The sequence below is a fragment of the Phocoena phocoena genome, chromosome 13, assembly GCF_963924675.1.
Source record: "Phocoena phocoena chromosome 13, mPhoPho1.1, whole genome shotgun sequence".
In the NCBI taxonomy this organism is placed as follows: domain Eukaryota; kingdom Metazoa; phylum Chordata; class Mammalia; order Artiodactyla; family Phocoenidae; genus Phocoena; species Phocoena phocoena.
This window is the reverse complement of record NC_089231.1, coordinates 2671276-2688122: the sequence shown is the minus strand read 5'-3', so window position 1 is coordinate 2688122 and position 16847 is coordinate 2671276.

Sequence of the window (16847 nt, the reverse complement as noted above, 5' to 3'; positions counted from 1 at the left end):
ATCTGCGTTTTCTCCATCTGGGTAACAAGGCTCTCGGGCCCTCTGTGCTTTGTTCCTGCTGGGCCACCTGGTGATGGTGAGTTTTACTCTTGGTCCTGTGCTCGGGACACTTGTTCATCGACAGCTTGGTGTGGGTTTGAGTTTGGTTCTTTTGCGTACTTGCTTGATTGTGGACGCTGAATTCTTTTGGTTCTGTGGCCTAACCACTTGGTGATCTCTTGGTCTGTTTGGTGCTCAAATTAAGAATGAAGCATTTCATGCCCAGTGGGAAGTGGTAAATTTTGTGTTTCTGTGTTTATGCTTGATCCATGGCTGCGGTTTTAGAGTTAAAACTGTCAGCCTTCCCTCTGTGTCTATAGACTTATATGTCTAATTCAGAAAGGCCTTTATTTTTTTATTGTGTAAGTATTGGTATTTTCTACCTACTGCGGGTATTACCAAATTAGATTATAAAGTCTCTTAATGAAGCTCTATCCTGATTAGTTTGCAGATAAATAAAAGCGCTTATATAAATTCAATTCAAGTTTTTAAATTCCTAGGAATTAAGTAAATTGAACCTGTAATGCTTTCAATGTGAAAAAAGTTATTCTTTTGGAAAATAATTTGAACATGTTTTAAGAATTCAAGCTCACATAATTTAGATAGGTCTTTGGCAAACAAGACTAGTTTGTTTACTAGCGTTAATAAAAACAAACCGTGTGTTCTCTGAGTTACCAGCTCAGTGAATATATGTTGATTCTACTTGGGTATATTCTTCCTAAACCTGTGCACTTATTGAATAAGCTCGCATTGCTTCTAGTACATTTTTAAGGTTATGAAAAATGCAAAATTACACTTAACCAGAATTGAATAATTATTCTGACAAACTTTATTTCAATAGTAATTACGTTAACTTGAAGATAATGTCCTGAATTTTTTGTAACTTAAAAACCTAGAACTGATATTAAATTGAGTTAACATTCTTTCTTTATTTAATGAGAAGTACTTTATTTTTTAATTAATTAATTAATTTATTTATTTTTGGCCGCATTGGGTCTTCGTTGCTGCGCATGGGCTTTCTCTAGTTGTGGCGAGCGGGGGCTACTCTTCGTTGTGGTGCACGGGCTTCTCAATGCAGTGGCTTCTCTTGTTGTGGAGCATGGGCTCTAGGCACGCCGGCTTCAGTAGTTGTGGCTCACGGGCTCTAGAGCACAGGCTCAGTAGTTGTGGCCCACGGGCTTAGTTGCTCTGTGGCATATGAGATCTTCCCGGACCAGGGCTCAAACCTGTGAACCCCGCATTGGCAGACGGATTCTTAACCACTGCGCCACCAGGGAAGTCCTGAAATGCAATATTTAAATGACATCTATTTCTCCTTGCCTGACACCTCTAGAATTCTGAAACTCCTCTTGAGTGTTCTTATTTCACGGCAATATAGTTATTTTCACAGGTTCAAGAGTCTGATCTCCTTGTTAAGAGGACATAATTAGAAACACTGGTTATGCAATCAGGACTTGGCCTGGAATGTCATATTTGAGAATGATGCTCGTTGAATGACTTAAGGAGCTACGGGTGACTTTATATGGAGCTGGTGCTTACAAACTCCTTTAGGAAAAACTGTCTGGTTCTTGGCTTCCAGGGCTCCTAGCCTTCCAAGTGAGTAAGGGTGGTTACTTCTTGACAGACTCAGGAATCTTGGGATCTTTTGGAGACCTCAAGAAGAGAGGGATTCACCCAACTCTACACACACTGCAGGTGAAATATGATGTCAGGTTCTTGTCTTCTTCGTCTGAAGAGGATTTTAGAATCCAATCTGAGATTCCTTATGAAAACTTTAAGCAAAGCAGTCTTAAGAAGACCTATGGTAAATTACCATTTTTGCAACACGTACATAAAAATTTAAGCCAAGTCCAATGAGACTAGCCTTAGTTTGTGAACAAGAATAGTCTTTCTTTGAGATTGCTTTTGACCAAAAGGCTGTAGAGAGAAGTTTTGTGTTTCAGTGGAAAATTGTGTACCACCTGTAGTATAGCACACCCTTCCGAGTCATCAGATTCCAGCTTTGTTCATTGTCTTTACACCATTTTACATTTTTATAAATTGCAGGTAACTGATGGATATGCAAACTCTTTTTTCTTTTTTTCTTTGTGGCCACGCTGCGTGGTTTGCGGGATCTTAGTTCCCTGAGAGGGGATTGAACCCGTGCCCCCTGCAGTGGAAGCACAGAGTCCTAACCACTGGACCGCCAGGGAAGTCCCTGCAGACTCTTTCTTTCAGCTTGCCTCTCAGCTGAGTCTACACAGGATCTGAAGAGGCCCTGAGAGCTGAGACCCAGTGACCTGAGATGGGCTCAAGGGACTTAGCCTGCTGTGTTGCTGACCATCACTGGTGGGAAGTCTCGCCTGACAAGTCGCTGAATGGTCACTAAGGTAGTTCGGTGAGAAGCCCAGACCATGCATGCCCTCGATGCGAGCGGTGGCCAAGACCAGGGATGACATCATCAAGAACATGGACGTTTTGGCCTCGAGAAACTCAGCCAGTGCTGCTGATTGAATGCATGTTATTTGAGCATCCAGGAGTGCATGGTAGCATGAGTGACTTCCTGTAGGCAGGGGACACAGGGCGAGGGCTTCTGTCTGGTTCCTGGATCATATACCTGGTACCTGGAACAGCACCTAGCACAGGGCAGTCACTCAATAAATAACGGTTGAATAAATGATTGTCAGTACAACAAAATGAATCATTTTTGATAGTCTTGTCTGCTGGAACTTTTATTACCAAGTGGAAGAAACTCAACTGGAACAAGATAAATGAAAAGGAGATTTAATGAAGCAATGAAATTTAATGAAATAATGAAATAATACAAGGGTGAGTCTTTGCCATGGAACCCAGGGCAGCTGTAAGAAGGATGGGGATACAGAGAGGCCTCAGGCTCACCTGGGTCAGGAATTTGAGTGCTGTCGGACTCTCTCCCTCTGCTGCATCATATTGGCTCCCCCTTCACTCTGGCCACAGCTTTCTTCACTGGCTTCCGAGTTCCCTAGATTTTTGTTGCATGGGTAGTCAACGAAGAGAGGGCTCTTCCTACTTCACAGCCCGAGCCTAGATATTCCAGGGAATGGAGTCCCCTTTTACTAGCCAGGTTAGACACTAAAAACAATGCATGTAAACCGCAGGGAGATGTTCTCAAAGTCACTGCTGGTGAGTGGTAAGTAATTTCATGTGGCAACTCACGTCTTTAGAAACCTGGGGGTTGCTCTTCTTGGTGGTGTCAACTCAAAAAACCAACAATCAATCCATAATGAGGAATAGAAAAGGGTTTTATTCAAGCCAGCCTGAGGATTACAGCCTGGGAGGTGGCCTCTCAGCAGCTCTGAGGACCGCTCACCGAAGCGTGGATTTCACCCAGTCTTACACCTTATCAGAATGAAGAGCGTCAAACGCGGCAGGGGTGCAAAAGAGACAGATTTAGTATGAATACAGCAAGCCAGCAGCAGGACGCCGGTGTCTGGGAAGGGAACCGTGTCTTTGGGGCAGGAGTGTGAACGTGGGTACCGCAGGAAGGGAGTTAATTCCCCTTATATTGGACATTTTTTCCCTAATGGTTAAGGCAGATGTGCTGTGTGCGTTTGACAGGCCCCGAGTCAGGCTGCTTGAGTTCACACAGAGCACAGCCTGAATCACGTATAAGCCAAAAGGACGTCCCCATAGCTCGACACGTGCACATTTTCTCCATCAGTGGCACAAGGACAAGTCACGTTACCCAGAATAGGCTGCTCTCTGGGGACTCTCCTGAGGTTTTCCCTCTTGTGGATGAGACAGGGATGATATTTGGCTGGAAAGACTTTCTGGCCAGAACGAGCCCTGTCGTGCTCCATGGGCATATGACCAGCATATGGGGACTCAAGTAGAATTTGTTCAAGCATCGGGACAGAGCCCACGGAAAACCCTATCTGTGCTTGCAGACGCCCCTCCGGCCTACCTTATAGTTTGTGTATTTTATTGGGATATAATTTTGATGCTGTAAGAGTCTTGCTTTTGAAGTGTACAGTTCAATGATTTTTAGTATATTTACTACCACTGTAATCCAATTTTAGAACATTTTCATTTTCCTAGGAAATAAAACCGTACCTATTAGCGATCACTGCCTATCTTCCCTCCCACCCCCAGCCCTAGGCATCCACTGATCTACTTCTATCTCTGTGGATTTGCCTGTTCTGGACATTTCATATAAATGGAATTTCATATAAATGGAATCATACAATCTGCGATCTTTTGTGACTGGTTTCCTTCACTTAGCTTAATATTTTTGAAGTTCATTCCCCTTGTAGCATGAATTGGTACTTCATTCCTTTCTATTGCCCAACAGAATTCCACTGTATGGATAGATGGCCTTTTTAAAAATACATTCCTCAGTGGATGGACCTCTGGGTTATTTAACTTAATTGTATTTTTGGGGGGTTGACGAATTAATTTCATTTTTTCACTAAAATGGCATTTATCTCAAAACAAGTTCCTGCCTTTTTAGTAGACAGTTGTTTTACAGTCTGACCTGATTTAGATTTACCTTGAAAATAATTCTCTCAAGGTTTTTTGTTCAATGTTGTCTCACCTCCGAAGAACTAACAGTAAATTTAGAGAGAAGAGGGAAAAGGTGAAAATTTTATTTTATCATTGTTTCTACATTGAAATTTTTGTTTTGCTATCTTAGTATACACTTGTTTTACTGTGAGCCATCTGAAAAAATAGATTTTTTTTCTTGAAGAGGAGATGCGTAAATAAGTAAAGATAGACCATTTTTCAAAATGGGGAGTCATCTTTTTTTTGCTGTGTCCTAGTTTAGAGAATACGAATAGATTTTTTTTTCAGGGGTATTTTGTGCCAATGTTTGAGCATCAAGACTTTAGATGTTTGGGGGTTTGTACAAAATGTTTGCGTTTCCAAAGCAAAATAATACAATTTAATACTTTTCTAAGAACTCCATTTATCAGTGAGCTAATTGCTAGCATTGTATAATAGTTTGTCTCAGGCAGAGTGTAGATTCACCCTATAAACGTCTGGAAGAAATATTTTGAAAATATGCTGACTTAATTGCTTCCACGCAATTTTCCCTTAACATCATTACATGGAGAGGCAGAGGCAGAAATCGGCATTTATGCATGAATACCCATTTATAATTTCTCATTTTGTGCATAATAATACAGGCCGTGATGTATTTTCTTGAACCTTAACAAGCCATACTTTTTTTTTTTTTTTTTTGGTGCGGTGCGTGGGCCTCTCACTGCTGTGGCCTCTCCCGTTGCGGAGCACAGGCTCCGGACGCGCAGGCCCAGCGGCCATGGCTCACGGGCCCAGCTGCTCCGCAGCATGTGGGATCTTCCCGGACCGGGGCACGAACCCGCGTCCCCTGCATCGGCAGGCGGACTCTCAACCACTGCGCCACCAGGGAAGCCCTGGAGTAGAATTCTTGAATGATTTTCGGTGTGTTTAGGAATCCATGCTGATGGATGTGGGGATGAGGGAGAGAGAGAATTGCAAATGTTTCTGAATGTGTTTTCATCTAATTAGAGCAGCACACCTCTTTAATTCTCATCCAGGTGTACGCATCTTCATAAAAGGAATCGCGAGATGTGAGCTTTGAGCAGAGGGCTCCAATTCTTAAGTATGAGGATGTTAGCTTCAAGCCCACTTTGAAGAAGCCTCTCGTTAAGGGTTTTAGTTTTTATTTATTTATTTAATTTATTTTTTATTTTTGGCTGTGCTGGGTCTTCGTTGCTGCACGTGGGCTTTCTCTAGTTGCAGTGAGCGGGGGCTACTCTTCGTTGCCGTGCGCGGGCTTCTCATTGGGGTGGCTTCTCTTGTTGCAGAGCACGGGCTCTAGGTCCGCGGGCTCAGCAGTTGTGGCACACCGGCTCAGTTGCTTCGCGGCATGTGGGATCTTCCCGGACCAGGACTCGAACCCATGTCCCCTGCACTGGCAGGCGGATTCTTAACCACTGAGCAACCAGGGAAGCCCCTAGTTAAGGATTTTAGATATAATTGTTTGATTAGCTTTCATTTAAGTTGTCTTTGAGTAGTCCATTGTCTCTGGGCAGCGTATTGGATTCTTGTAACCCATCTCTTCTGTGACAGCTGATTTCTATGAAACCATGACAGCGGCTTAGGCGGTGGGTACTTTGCACGAGCACCACAGCTCAGGGATCGTACTCTTGATTGCTGAAGTGCTTTAGCTCACTTCACGTCTCTGCTGGTTGCATTTACAGTAGAGATCAGCAAGGGTTAGTAATTGTCCTAAATCTATGTGGCCTAGCATTCATTAGCCTCTTTATTTTAATGATAGTGCTCTACGTGTGTGGTTGTTAAAAAGTCCTCACTTTCAGCTTGAAAGTGATAGGACATGAGAGGAACAAGCTTGTAAGCCCCCAGTGAGGCTTTCGGCTTCCCCTCTTCCGAGCGGGCATCAGCAGCGATGGTTATTAGTGGCTACTATCAGCTCCATCCTGGCTGGACACCCCAGAGGAGGGTTCTGTTAATGAAATTCACAATTTGTAAAACACCCCTGAGTCATCCATAGTGAGCTAAGTGTGGGAGCTGACTGACCAGCTAGGAAGTTATTGCGATCAAGACCTGGCATGTTGGCGGCTTGGCCTGGGAGGTTCACGAGGGACCCAGAGATATCCACATCATCCCAAGGTAGGGTACTAAGACTGGAAATCAAAGCTAAACACTTTCCAGGAAAAGCCAGTTATGAGTCTAGTTATTGTCTGTCATTAATTACTTGCACAAAAGGCAATAATTGCTAAGCTACTTTATTGCCTATTTGGAGCTAAATGTACCAAAAGGGAGATGCTTAACAGATGACAAAGTGAAGAAATTCCTGGCTTTTGAATCTGTGTAGATATATTGGGATGGAACAAACACCACACTAGCTCTGCACATCATAGAATGACACTCCGGTATCAGTTTTAAGAACCACGGTATCTATAAAACAAGGTGTGTGCAAAGAGCGGTCTCCTGATTTCCCAGGACTCCGGACATTGTTCAGCTACACCCACGGCCATAACTTCACCACAAGTAGACTGCTCATAATAAGTTCTGGAGGATATTTTCCTATCAAAAAGCCTACGTTCTTAACGAGCCATTGTGCCTGATGTTAGAATCTTTAGCTCTGTATTCTTGTCTGTATGCCCACCAACGTGAACGTGAAAGTCCTGGTGCGCTGAGCCGCCTCTCACTGCCGATACCAGGTTGTGATGAATTATCTCAGCAGGGTGTTGTGACATCTCACTTGCTCACTAGACTACACCGGGTACCAGTTGGCCCATCACAGTTGGTGTGGATAAAGGTAGCTAGTAGGCAAAATGAGAGAGGAATTCAAATCTTACGTGTAAGTGAACCATCCACAATTACACTTGTAAGTGGACAAAAGTAACTGTGCACGTACAAGGGTCCAGAGGCAGCCATCACTTCTCCTGCCCGGACAGACAGCACACCTGGAAATCATTACCTCATGTACCAGCCGTCTCTAGCAGCACGGAATCCACTGCAGTGTTTATAAAAAATGACAGCAAAGAACGTCTTACATACTGAGCTGCTTGGTGTAACAGACCAAGGCCTTTGGACAGGGACAGAAATCCATTTCAAACTACTTGATATAGCGTAGACCTCAAAACGTTCTCAGTTTATTTAATTCCATCACAAACTTGACCGTTGTAGGTTCTTTCTAAATTCTCTGCAAAACGAAAATCCTTCCATAGGATTGGGTCTGACGTGGGACTAAACTCTTCTAAGTCGAATTTGAGGAATCTATAAGCAAAACCATTATGCAGTCATGACCAAAGCTCATTGATCACAAAAAATCATCAAGCTCCACGAGAACCTGAAGATTATTAGGGAAACCTGCAATAGAGAGCTCCAGAAAATAATAATAACGATAGACACAAAGTGAGAAAAACACTATTAATAATTAAATAGCAACAGTAGTTTTTCAAAAATCTAGTTTCCCATTTCTCAATATGTCGTTTCATGCTCAATGTTAAAATCCAGGCCTGTTAAAGAGATAATGTTCCACTAGTGAGGTAATATTCCATTGTCTTGGTCAAGACCACATGGGGATTTGTGAGATGAACTAAAATGAATTTCAGCTGTTTCTCCATCTCATCTTGGCTCACTTTTTTTTTTTTTCGCCCTCGCTGCACGGCTTGTGGGGTCTTAGTTCCCCGACCAGGGATCAAATCCGTGCCCCGTGCAGTGGAAGTGCAGAGTCCCAACCACTGGACCTCCAGGGAATCCCTCTTAGCACGTTTATATCGTATACATGCACGTTTGCCAAGAACGCTGTTGCCATTAGCAGCTTTCCTCTAAGGCCAATCTACATGTCGTGGAAACTTCCAGAGATCCCACAATGAGGAAGAGAGTCATTCTGTTCCGGCTGGACGCTGGCTGCCGTGGAGTCATCTGGTTTGTTTCCGTCACAGTGTAATGAAAGGGATACTTAGCCCTGAGAGGGAATGGAGGAGGCGCTGTTGTGTGAGCTGGCGATTAGGGCAGTAGCTAAATGTTAATCTTTTTCCAGTATTTGCCGCTAAATGTTAATCTTTTTCCAGTATTCTGCCGCTGCTTCCCATAGAATTTGTTCTGAGGCTAGAGAGATGAGTAACTTCTCAACAATAAATGACTGTCTTGTGAAGACAACCTTGCATGTATATATTATTTGATAGTGTTAAATATTATTTGTTGTTATATATTATTTGACGGTGCTTTTCAACTCCTGTATACAGTTTCTGAAGGCAAGACCCCCTAAATATATATAATAGCATATTATATATAATGTATGTAAATTATACAAATTATTGCAACTCCTCTTAAAGACATTTCTTACAATAATCTACGGCATTGAATGCTTCTAAATGAATAGACTTTTATAAGCTAAGAATAATCATGTTCAGTGAGTGGTTGTTTTTTTTTTTTTTTTCTGTACGTGGGCCTCTCACTGCCGTGGCCTCTCCGGTTGCGGAGCACAGGCTCCGGACGCGCAGGCTCAGCGGCCATGGCTCACGGGCCCAGCCGCTCCGCGGCATGTGGGATCTTCCCGGACCGGGGCACGAACCCGTGTCCCCTGCATCGGCAGGCGGACTCTGAACCACTGCGCCACCAGGGAAGCCTGAGTGTTTTCTTTAAAACGTGTAACCGATATCCTGCTGCAGGTGGTGACTTCGTTGTTTTCGCCTTTGGCAGCCAGCAGGATTCTCAGGGTCCTGGGCTAGTGACACAGCTCCTCTGTGTCCGACTCCTCCTTTGAAGAGGAGAAGGTCAGCTCAGGTTCTCACTAAGACCCTCTCTACCATGTGTGGAGTGACTCTACCATGTGCCTGTTGATTGATTAGCAGATTAATCAAGTTCAAGGGAAACACTTGTTCGTTACATTGTTCAATTAGTGGACATTAATACTACTTATATGAAATTACCACCCAATGTTCCCTGTCTCCAATCTCTTTTGAATTCTTAAAATTTTCTTCTTTGGAACATAAAATGTGCTTGCTCTTTTAGGATTATAAGTCTCTCCTTGACTTCTCCTCATAAAACATTATTGAAAGAAGTCTTAGGAACTGTGCCGTTTCTTCAGATACTTCTGGAAAAGTGCAGGCACTCTGTAGACGGTAATGCATCAGCCTAGTTACAGTCCAGTAAAGGACAGTAGTTGCATGATAAATAATAAGAAATAATGTGCCTCCCCTGTTTTGGCTGAGATTTGATTGTGTTGCATTGATTCAGTTAAGACGCCTGCCTGATCCCACAGACCACACGTCTACGTGAAATGAGGTGGCGAGGGCTCAGGAGTCCAGCTCCAAAGCAGTAGGACCAGCAAAGGCAGCAAGGGAGGGTCGGTTGCTGTCTTCCTGCGGCAGGAGGATTTCATCTGTGCGTTCCGAGGTCACATTCCCACGAGCAAGACAGTCCTACCAGCAGGGCTGAGGGGACGCGACGGCTGCATGTTGGTGCACGTGGGGCTCGTGTTTGCTGGGCCTTCTGCCAGTCTTCGTGACCACAGCACCTTAGTCTGGGATTGTAAAAATGGAGTGAAACCATTCCTTGTGGACATTGTTCTAGCCCCACCCTCAAAGTATCTTGGTTACCCATTTAACAGGTTCTGAGTTAGTGGTTTCTTTTACTCGGCTAGCTTCCTGCTTTGCAAATTCGTGTTGATCATGCTTTAGCTTAGCTTTCTAAACATTGATGAGGACCCCCATCTCTTGCTGCAGTGAGGCTGCTCGATCTGCCCAGTTGTTTTAAGGGCTTAGAAAGTCTTTTTCTGAGGGCTATTCTCTTTCTGTCCAGTTTCTTGTCAATATAAACAACGAATCGACATCTCGTACAACTGTCTTTGTTTTCTACGTAATTTCTGTGGGATAGATTCTAAGAGATGTTTGGGTTGAAGAGTTTGTGTATTTTTGTTAAACATCTGTTGTCACATTGCTTTCGAAAAGAGCTACAAAGCTTCATGTTTCCTTTATAGCATATGAGGGTAACCCTTTCCAGAACAGGAGTTTTCTGAAGTCAGAACCTAAAACAATCTGCTGACATCTCCGTTGCCGGATTTTCCTCCTTCTGGCCGGAGCGGCAGTGCTTTCGTTCGCGTCATTGAGACTCCTCATGTCTCCCCAGGGGAAGGGTGGCGGAACAACACGAAATTCCTTCCCCGATGGTGAAAACATGTTTATTTCATCTTGCCTCTGCCTGATCTCTTAATCCTCCTTTCCCCAGGAGCAGGCTGGGAACAGACTGATGGTGGGCTGCTACTCAGCTTTGCTACATTCTGGCAGAGCTCCTGGGTAAACTCATGAACCCAGATCTCATCCGTCACCACGAGGCGCTCATTTCAACTCACTTAACGAAAGTTTAACACGAGTTTGAAGCTTGTCTTCTGTAGACCAGAGAAGTCAGGCTGCACAGCCCGACTCTGCGGCTTTAGACTTTGGAAATGAGATATAGGATGTGACGCTTCCTGTCATCTCGGGTTAAAGGTTTTGCAGTTATCTTAGATCTCCATTTCCAAAGTGACCCTGAAGATCTGAAAGTAAATGAAATAAAAGAAAAATCTACGTGAGTTCTTTAGTCTAACGGCACAAAATCAGGAAGCACAGATTTAAAAATTCTGTGGATGGTTAGCTGTATCAGTCTCTCTTTGAAATACTGTAGCAGGTGAAGCCTGTAATAAGCAAGAGAATCTGAAAAGTTCTGTTCATTCTGTCGACTTCCCTCGTGGTCCAGTGGCTAAGACTCCGCGCTCCCAGTGCAGCGGGCCTGGGTTCAGTCCCTGGTCAGGGAAGGAGATCCTGCATGCTGCAGCTAAAAAAGGACCCGTGTGCCGCAGTGAAGACCTGGCATGGCCAAATAAATAAATGAATAAATATTTTAAAAAAGAAAAAGCTCGATGTTAAAAGGAAAGCAAAACAAAGTGCCGTCAAAAAGAACAGTAAAGGGGACTCCTCTGGTGGCCCAGTGGTTAATACTCTGTGCTCCCAATGCAGGGGATGTTCGATCCCTGGTCAGGGAACTAGATCCCACATGCCCGCTGCAACTAAAAAGGTGCGGCATGCTGCAACGAAGATCCCGTGTGCTGCAACTAAGACCCGGCACAGCCAAAATAAATAAATTAATTAATCAATTAAAACCAAAAAAGAACAGTAAAGGATTGAGCCAACAATCCTTGGAAAATTAAAAAAAAAATCGAAACCTTAGTTATTCTATAACCTAGGATGGGTGGGAAAATGCTCCAGAAAAAGTCGTGTTTGAAGCAGAGTCAGGAGGAATGGCGGGAGGCTGTTTAGTGGAGGGGGTCGGGTGGGGGCATCCTAGGCCAACAGCAGCCCAGCCAAAGGCTTGGGGGTGAAAGAGTAGGTCCAGGGAAGCGTAAGGTACTGGGGCTCCCAGGCGCACAATAGGCTTGCAGACAGGCAAAGCCTGGCAACGGATAAATCCTGGGGAAGCCGTGCACTCACTCATCCATCCAGCTACCCACTCCTTCAACAGGCATTTACCGATGGCTACCTGTGCAGAAACCCCTGCTAAGCGCTGAGGACACAAAGGTGACAGCGAGAGCACACGCAAGCCTGACACCTCTCTAGATGGGGGCGTGGGCGCTGGAGGCAGAAAGGCCGGCAGAGAGCCGTGTCAACACATACGAAACTGTGATGACGTCAGGATGGGGGCTTATAACCACTAAGGGACTGGAAATGCACATCAGAGGCACTGGGAGCTGATGGCGGGTTTTACAGCGTGAAATAAATTTGGGGTTCTACAAAAATTTCTTTGGCTGCTGTATATAGGTTGGGCCGGACTGGAGTCAGGGAGACGAAGTCAGGTCATTACAGTAGCCTCCCCTCGTCCACGGGGGAGACGTTCCAAGACCCCCAGTGGGTGCCTGAAACCGTGGATACTACCGGACCCGGCATGCACTGTGCTTTTCAGACGGTGTGGATTAGCTACACAAAGAGATGACTCACGTCCTGGGCAGGACGGAGTGGGACAGCGGGCGATGTCGCGACGCTACTCAGAACGGCCGGCAATTTAAAAGTTATGAATTGTTTCTGGAATTTTCCATGTGATATTTTCAGATCTTGGCTGACTGAGGGTAACTGGAACAGTGGAAAGGGAAAGCGTGGATAAGGGAGCCGGGAGGGGGGGCTACAGTATAACAGGCTGGCAAGTGCTGACACGAGCCTGAAAACTGGCACAGCGCAAAGACGAGAGGAGCAGGAAAATGCAAGCGATGGGAATGCGGGAGGGTGGGCAAAGGACGGTGAGAAACCAGGAGGTGCGAGCCTGCAGGAAAGCGAGCTCCACGCGCCCTTATGTGGTGTAGCAGCTCGTGTGGTTGCCGAAGAAGGGGATTTGGGACCTGAAAGATCACAGCTCCGTGGCCCCCCCGAGTGGCCTGGGTCATCTCTGGGTTCCTTCTGAACCTTGTACCCTGTGCCCACCTGCCACAAAACCTACAAAACTTTATTACACACGATCACTTACATATTCATGTCCCTCTAGTGAACAGAGAGTACCGGCACCATCCTCGTGGCTTTGCATCCCTAGCGAAGAGGGGTGCACAGTACGTAATGAATAAATATTAAATAAATTAACAAATTGCTTTACCAAATCTCGTTTTGAATGAACTTTTGATATGTTTTTGAGTTCCTTAGAAGTCTATGAATTTCTTTGACAGTATAATTTATTTTCTTTGATAAACAACACGTAGTTAGATCTGTTTTTTCTTAACCCACTCTGACAGTCCCTTTTAACTGGTATATTCAGACAATTCACATTTAAAGTGATTATTGATATAGTTAGATTAGTATCTACCAGGTTTGCAATTGCTTTTATTCATTGCATTTTTTCTTCACTTCCTTTCCCCGGTCTCTTTTTCTACTTTCACTTGTTTTATTTTTAAATTTTTAAGTTTTTGGCCATACCTCACGGCTTTCAGATCTTAGTTCCCTGACCAGGGATTGAACCCGTGCCCTTGGCAGTGAGAGTGCAGAGTCCTAACCACTGGACCGCCAGGGAATTCCCCCCCACCCTTTTTTTTTTTTACCTTCCCTCGTTTTATTTTCTATTATTTTTCTTTTTGCGGTACACGGGCCTCTCACTGTTGTGGTCTCTCCTGTTATGGAGCACAGGCTCCGGACATGCAGGCTCAGCAGCCATGGCTCACGGGCCCAGCCGCTCTGCGGCATGTGGGATCTTCCCGGACCGGGGCACAAACACGTGTCCCCTGCATCGGCAGGCGGACTGTCAACCACTGCGCCACCAGGGAAGCCCCTTCCCTTGTTTGAAATGAGCATTTTATATGAATCCATTTATCTCCTTTCTTAGCATATGAAATACATTCCTTTAAGAGTTTTTCTTGTTTAGTTGCTTTCCTAAGTTTGCAGCATTTTTAACTACTCTAAGTCCATCTTCAAATAGCAGGTGTAATGCAGATTCCTTGTGTCAGAATATTCTCAGTCTTCCCTCCCATCCCTGTGACTTGCTGTCACTTATTTCACCTGTCTGTATGTCGTAATCACCCAATATAGTGTTGCTTTTATTATTTTAAATCAGCATTTATCTTTTAAATCAACTAAGAATAGGGAAAATAAAAGATTTTATTTTATCTTCATTTATTCTTTCTCTGATGCTCCAACTTTTTTTTTTTTTTGATATGTGTGTGTGTGTGTATTTCTGACCTGTATCATTTCCTTCTACCTAAAGAACTTCTTTTAACTTCTTGCAGGACAGGTCCACTCTCTTCTGCTTGCACGGTTCCTGACAAGAATTCTGCTGTAATTCTTTTTTTTTTTTTTTTAACCAATGTTGACTTATTATTACAAAAGCACTACATGTCCATTGCAGAAAAATAAAAATGATACAGTTCAATAATGGAGATAATTAAAAAGTCCCATAACCTTACCGCCCATTACAAAGTGGCCATTGTAAGTATCTTTCTAGATCTTTTCTGTATGTCTGTCTACGTCTATCTACCATCTATAGATATGATTTTATATATGTAGTCTTCTAATGTGTGTGACTTTTTAAAAATAGATCTTTATTGGAGTATAATTGTTTCACAATACTGTGTTAGTTTCTGTTGTACAACAAAGCGAATCAGCCATATTCATACATATGTCCCCATAGCCCCTCCCTCTTGAGCCTCCCACCCTCCCTATCCCACCCCTCTAGGTCATCTCAAAGCACCGAGCTGATCTCCCTGTGCTATGCAGTTGCTTCCCACCAGCCAACCATTTTGCATTTGGTAGTGTATATATGTCGATGCTACCCTCACTTCGCCCCAGCTTCACCCTCCCCCCCGTGCCCTCAAGTCCATTCTCTATGTCTACGTCTTTATTCCTGCCCTGCAACTAGGTTCATCAGTACCATTTTTTTTTTTTTTAGATTCCATATATATGCGTTAGCATATGGTGTTTGTTTTTCTCTTTCTGGCTTACTTCACTCTGTGTGACAGACTCTAGGTCCATCCACCTCACTACAAATAACTCAATTTCGTTTCTTTTTATGGCTGAGTAATATTCCATTGTATATATGTGCCACATCTTCTTTATCCATTCGTCTGTTGATGGGCATTTAGGTTGCTTCCATGTCCTGGCTATTGTAAATAGAGCTGCAATGAACATTGTGGTACATGACTCTTTTTGAATTATGGTTTTCTCAGGGTATATGCCCAGTAGTGGGATTGCTGAGTCATAGGGTAGCTCTATTTTTAGTTTTCTAAGGAACCTCCGTACTGTTCTCCACAGTGGCTGTATCAATTTCCATTCCCACCAGCAGTGTAGGAGGGTTCCCTTTTCACCACACCCTCTCCAGCATTTGTTGTTTCTAGGTTTTTGATAATGGCTGTTCTGACCGGCGTGAGGTGATACCTCACTGTAGTTCTGATTTGCATTTCTCTAATAATTAGCGATGTGGAGCATCTTTCCATGTGCCTCTTGGCCATCTGTATGTCTTCCTTCGTGAAATGTCTATTTAAGTCTTCCACCCATTTTTTAACTGGGTTGTCTGTTTTTTTGATGGGATTGTGGGATTGTGTTCCTGTCTTACTGGTTGCTGGGCCTGAGGCTTCCAACACTGGAGTTTGTAGGCTGTTGGGCAGAGCTGGGTCTTGGTGCTGAGATGAGGACCTCCGTGAGACCTCACTCTGATGAATATTCCCTGGGGTCTGAGGTTCTCTGTTAGTCTGGTGGTTCGGACTCGGAGCTCCCACCGCAGGAGCTTCCCCCCCCCCGACCCCGGGCTCGCGAACCAAGATCCTGCAAGCTGCGTGGGGTGGCAAAACAAAAAGAACAATAACAAAGTAACAAATAAAATTAGACTAGGAAACTAACATGTTAGAAAGAATGTAAAAATTAAAATATAGATGAATCAACAGCCGGAAGGTAGGAAGGTACATTAGTACCACAGTAGTAAAGAAGAGGAGGAGGGAAAAGAAAAAAACAAAGACAAAAACAAAAGAAGGGGGGAGGCCTTGGCTGTGGAGGGCGGGGCCTAAGCAAGGGTGGGGTTTGGGTGGTGGGCGGGGCCAATGCTCAGGACCCACAGGGCTGGAAAAGGCCCTGGGGGCTGTGAGGTGTGGGGCTTAGGCTCAAGGAACAGAAGGGGCCCAGGCGTGATCCCCACCCCGGTCTCAGAGGGCAGGGGACCTCACCTGGGAGGTCAGCAGGCTTCCTGGGTTCCAGTGGGTGGGGCACTCGCCCTCCACTCCTCTCTTGCTCCTCCCACAAGGCCACTCCCCCTGCCTCTCCTGATCTCCCCAGCCTCAGGGACCCCATCCTGTCTGGCCTCCACTTCTCCTCCCCCCTCAGTCCCCCTGTGTCCTACCGGTTCACTCTGGCCTTCGTCCCGTCTCCTTGGGCGTCACAGTTCCCCCCCAGCAGCCGGCAGGCACCCTAGTTGTGGGGAGACGCCAACTCCTTGTCTTCCCGCAGCACCATCTTGACTCCGCCTCCCTGCTGTATTTCTTATCTCAGTTTCTCTATACATGAGATACATAAGACAGTTTTTCCTCTGGCTTATTTCAAGATTGTCTCCTTTAAAAATAATATGCCTAAGTGTAGGGGTGTGTGTGTGTGTGTGTGTGTGTGTGTGTGTGTGTGTGTCCGTGTCCTACTTGGTATTCCCTGTGTTCCCAGGATCTTCAGTTTGGTGTTTGTAATGAATGCTGGGAACTTCATAAACATGGAGTTTGTCAGCAGTTTGAACATCTGTTGCTAGTGAGCTGGCACCAGCTGTAGCAGCCCATGGCCCTAAAAGTCCTCTATTCTCATCTATTCATCCCTCCAGCCCCACCCCCAGCCCCAGCTTCGGCAGCCACGGATCTT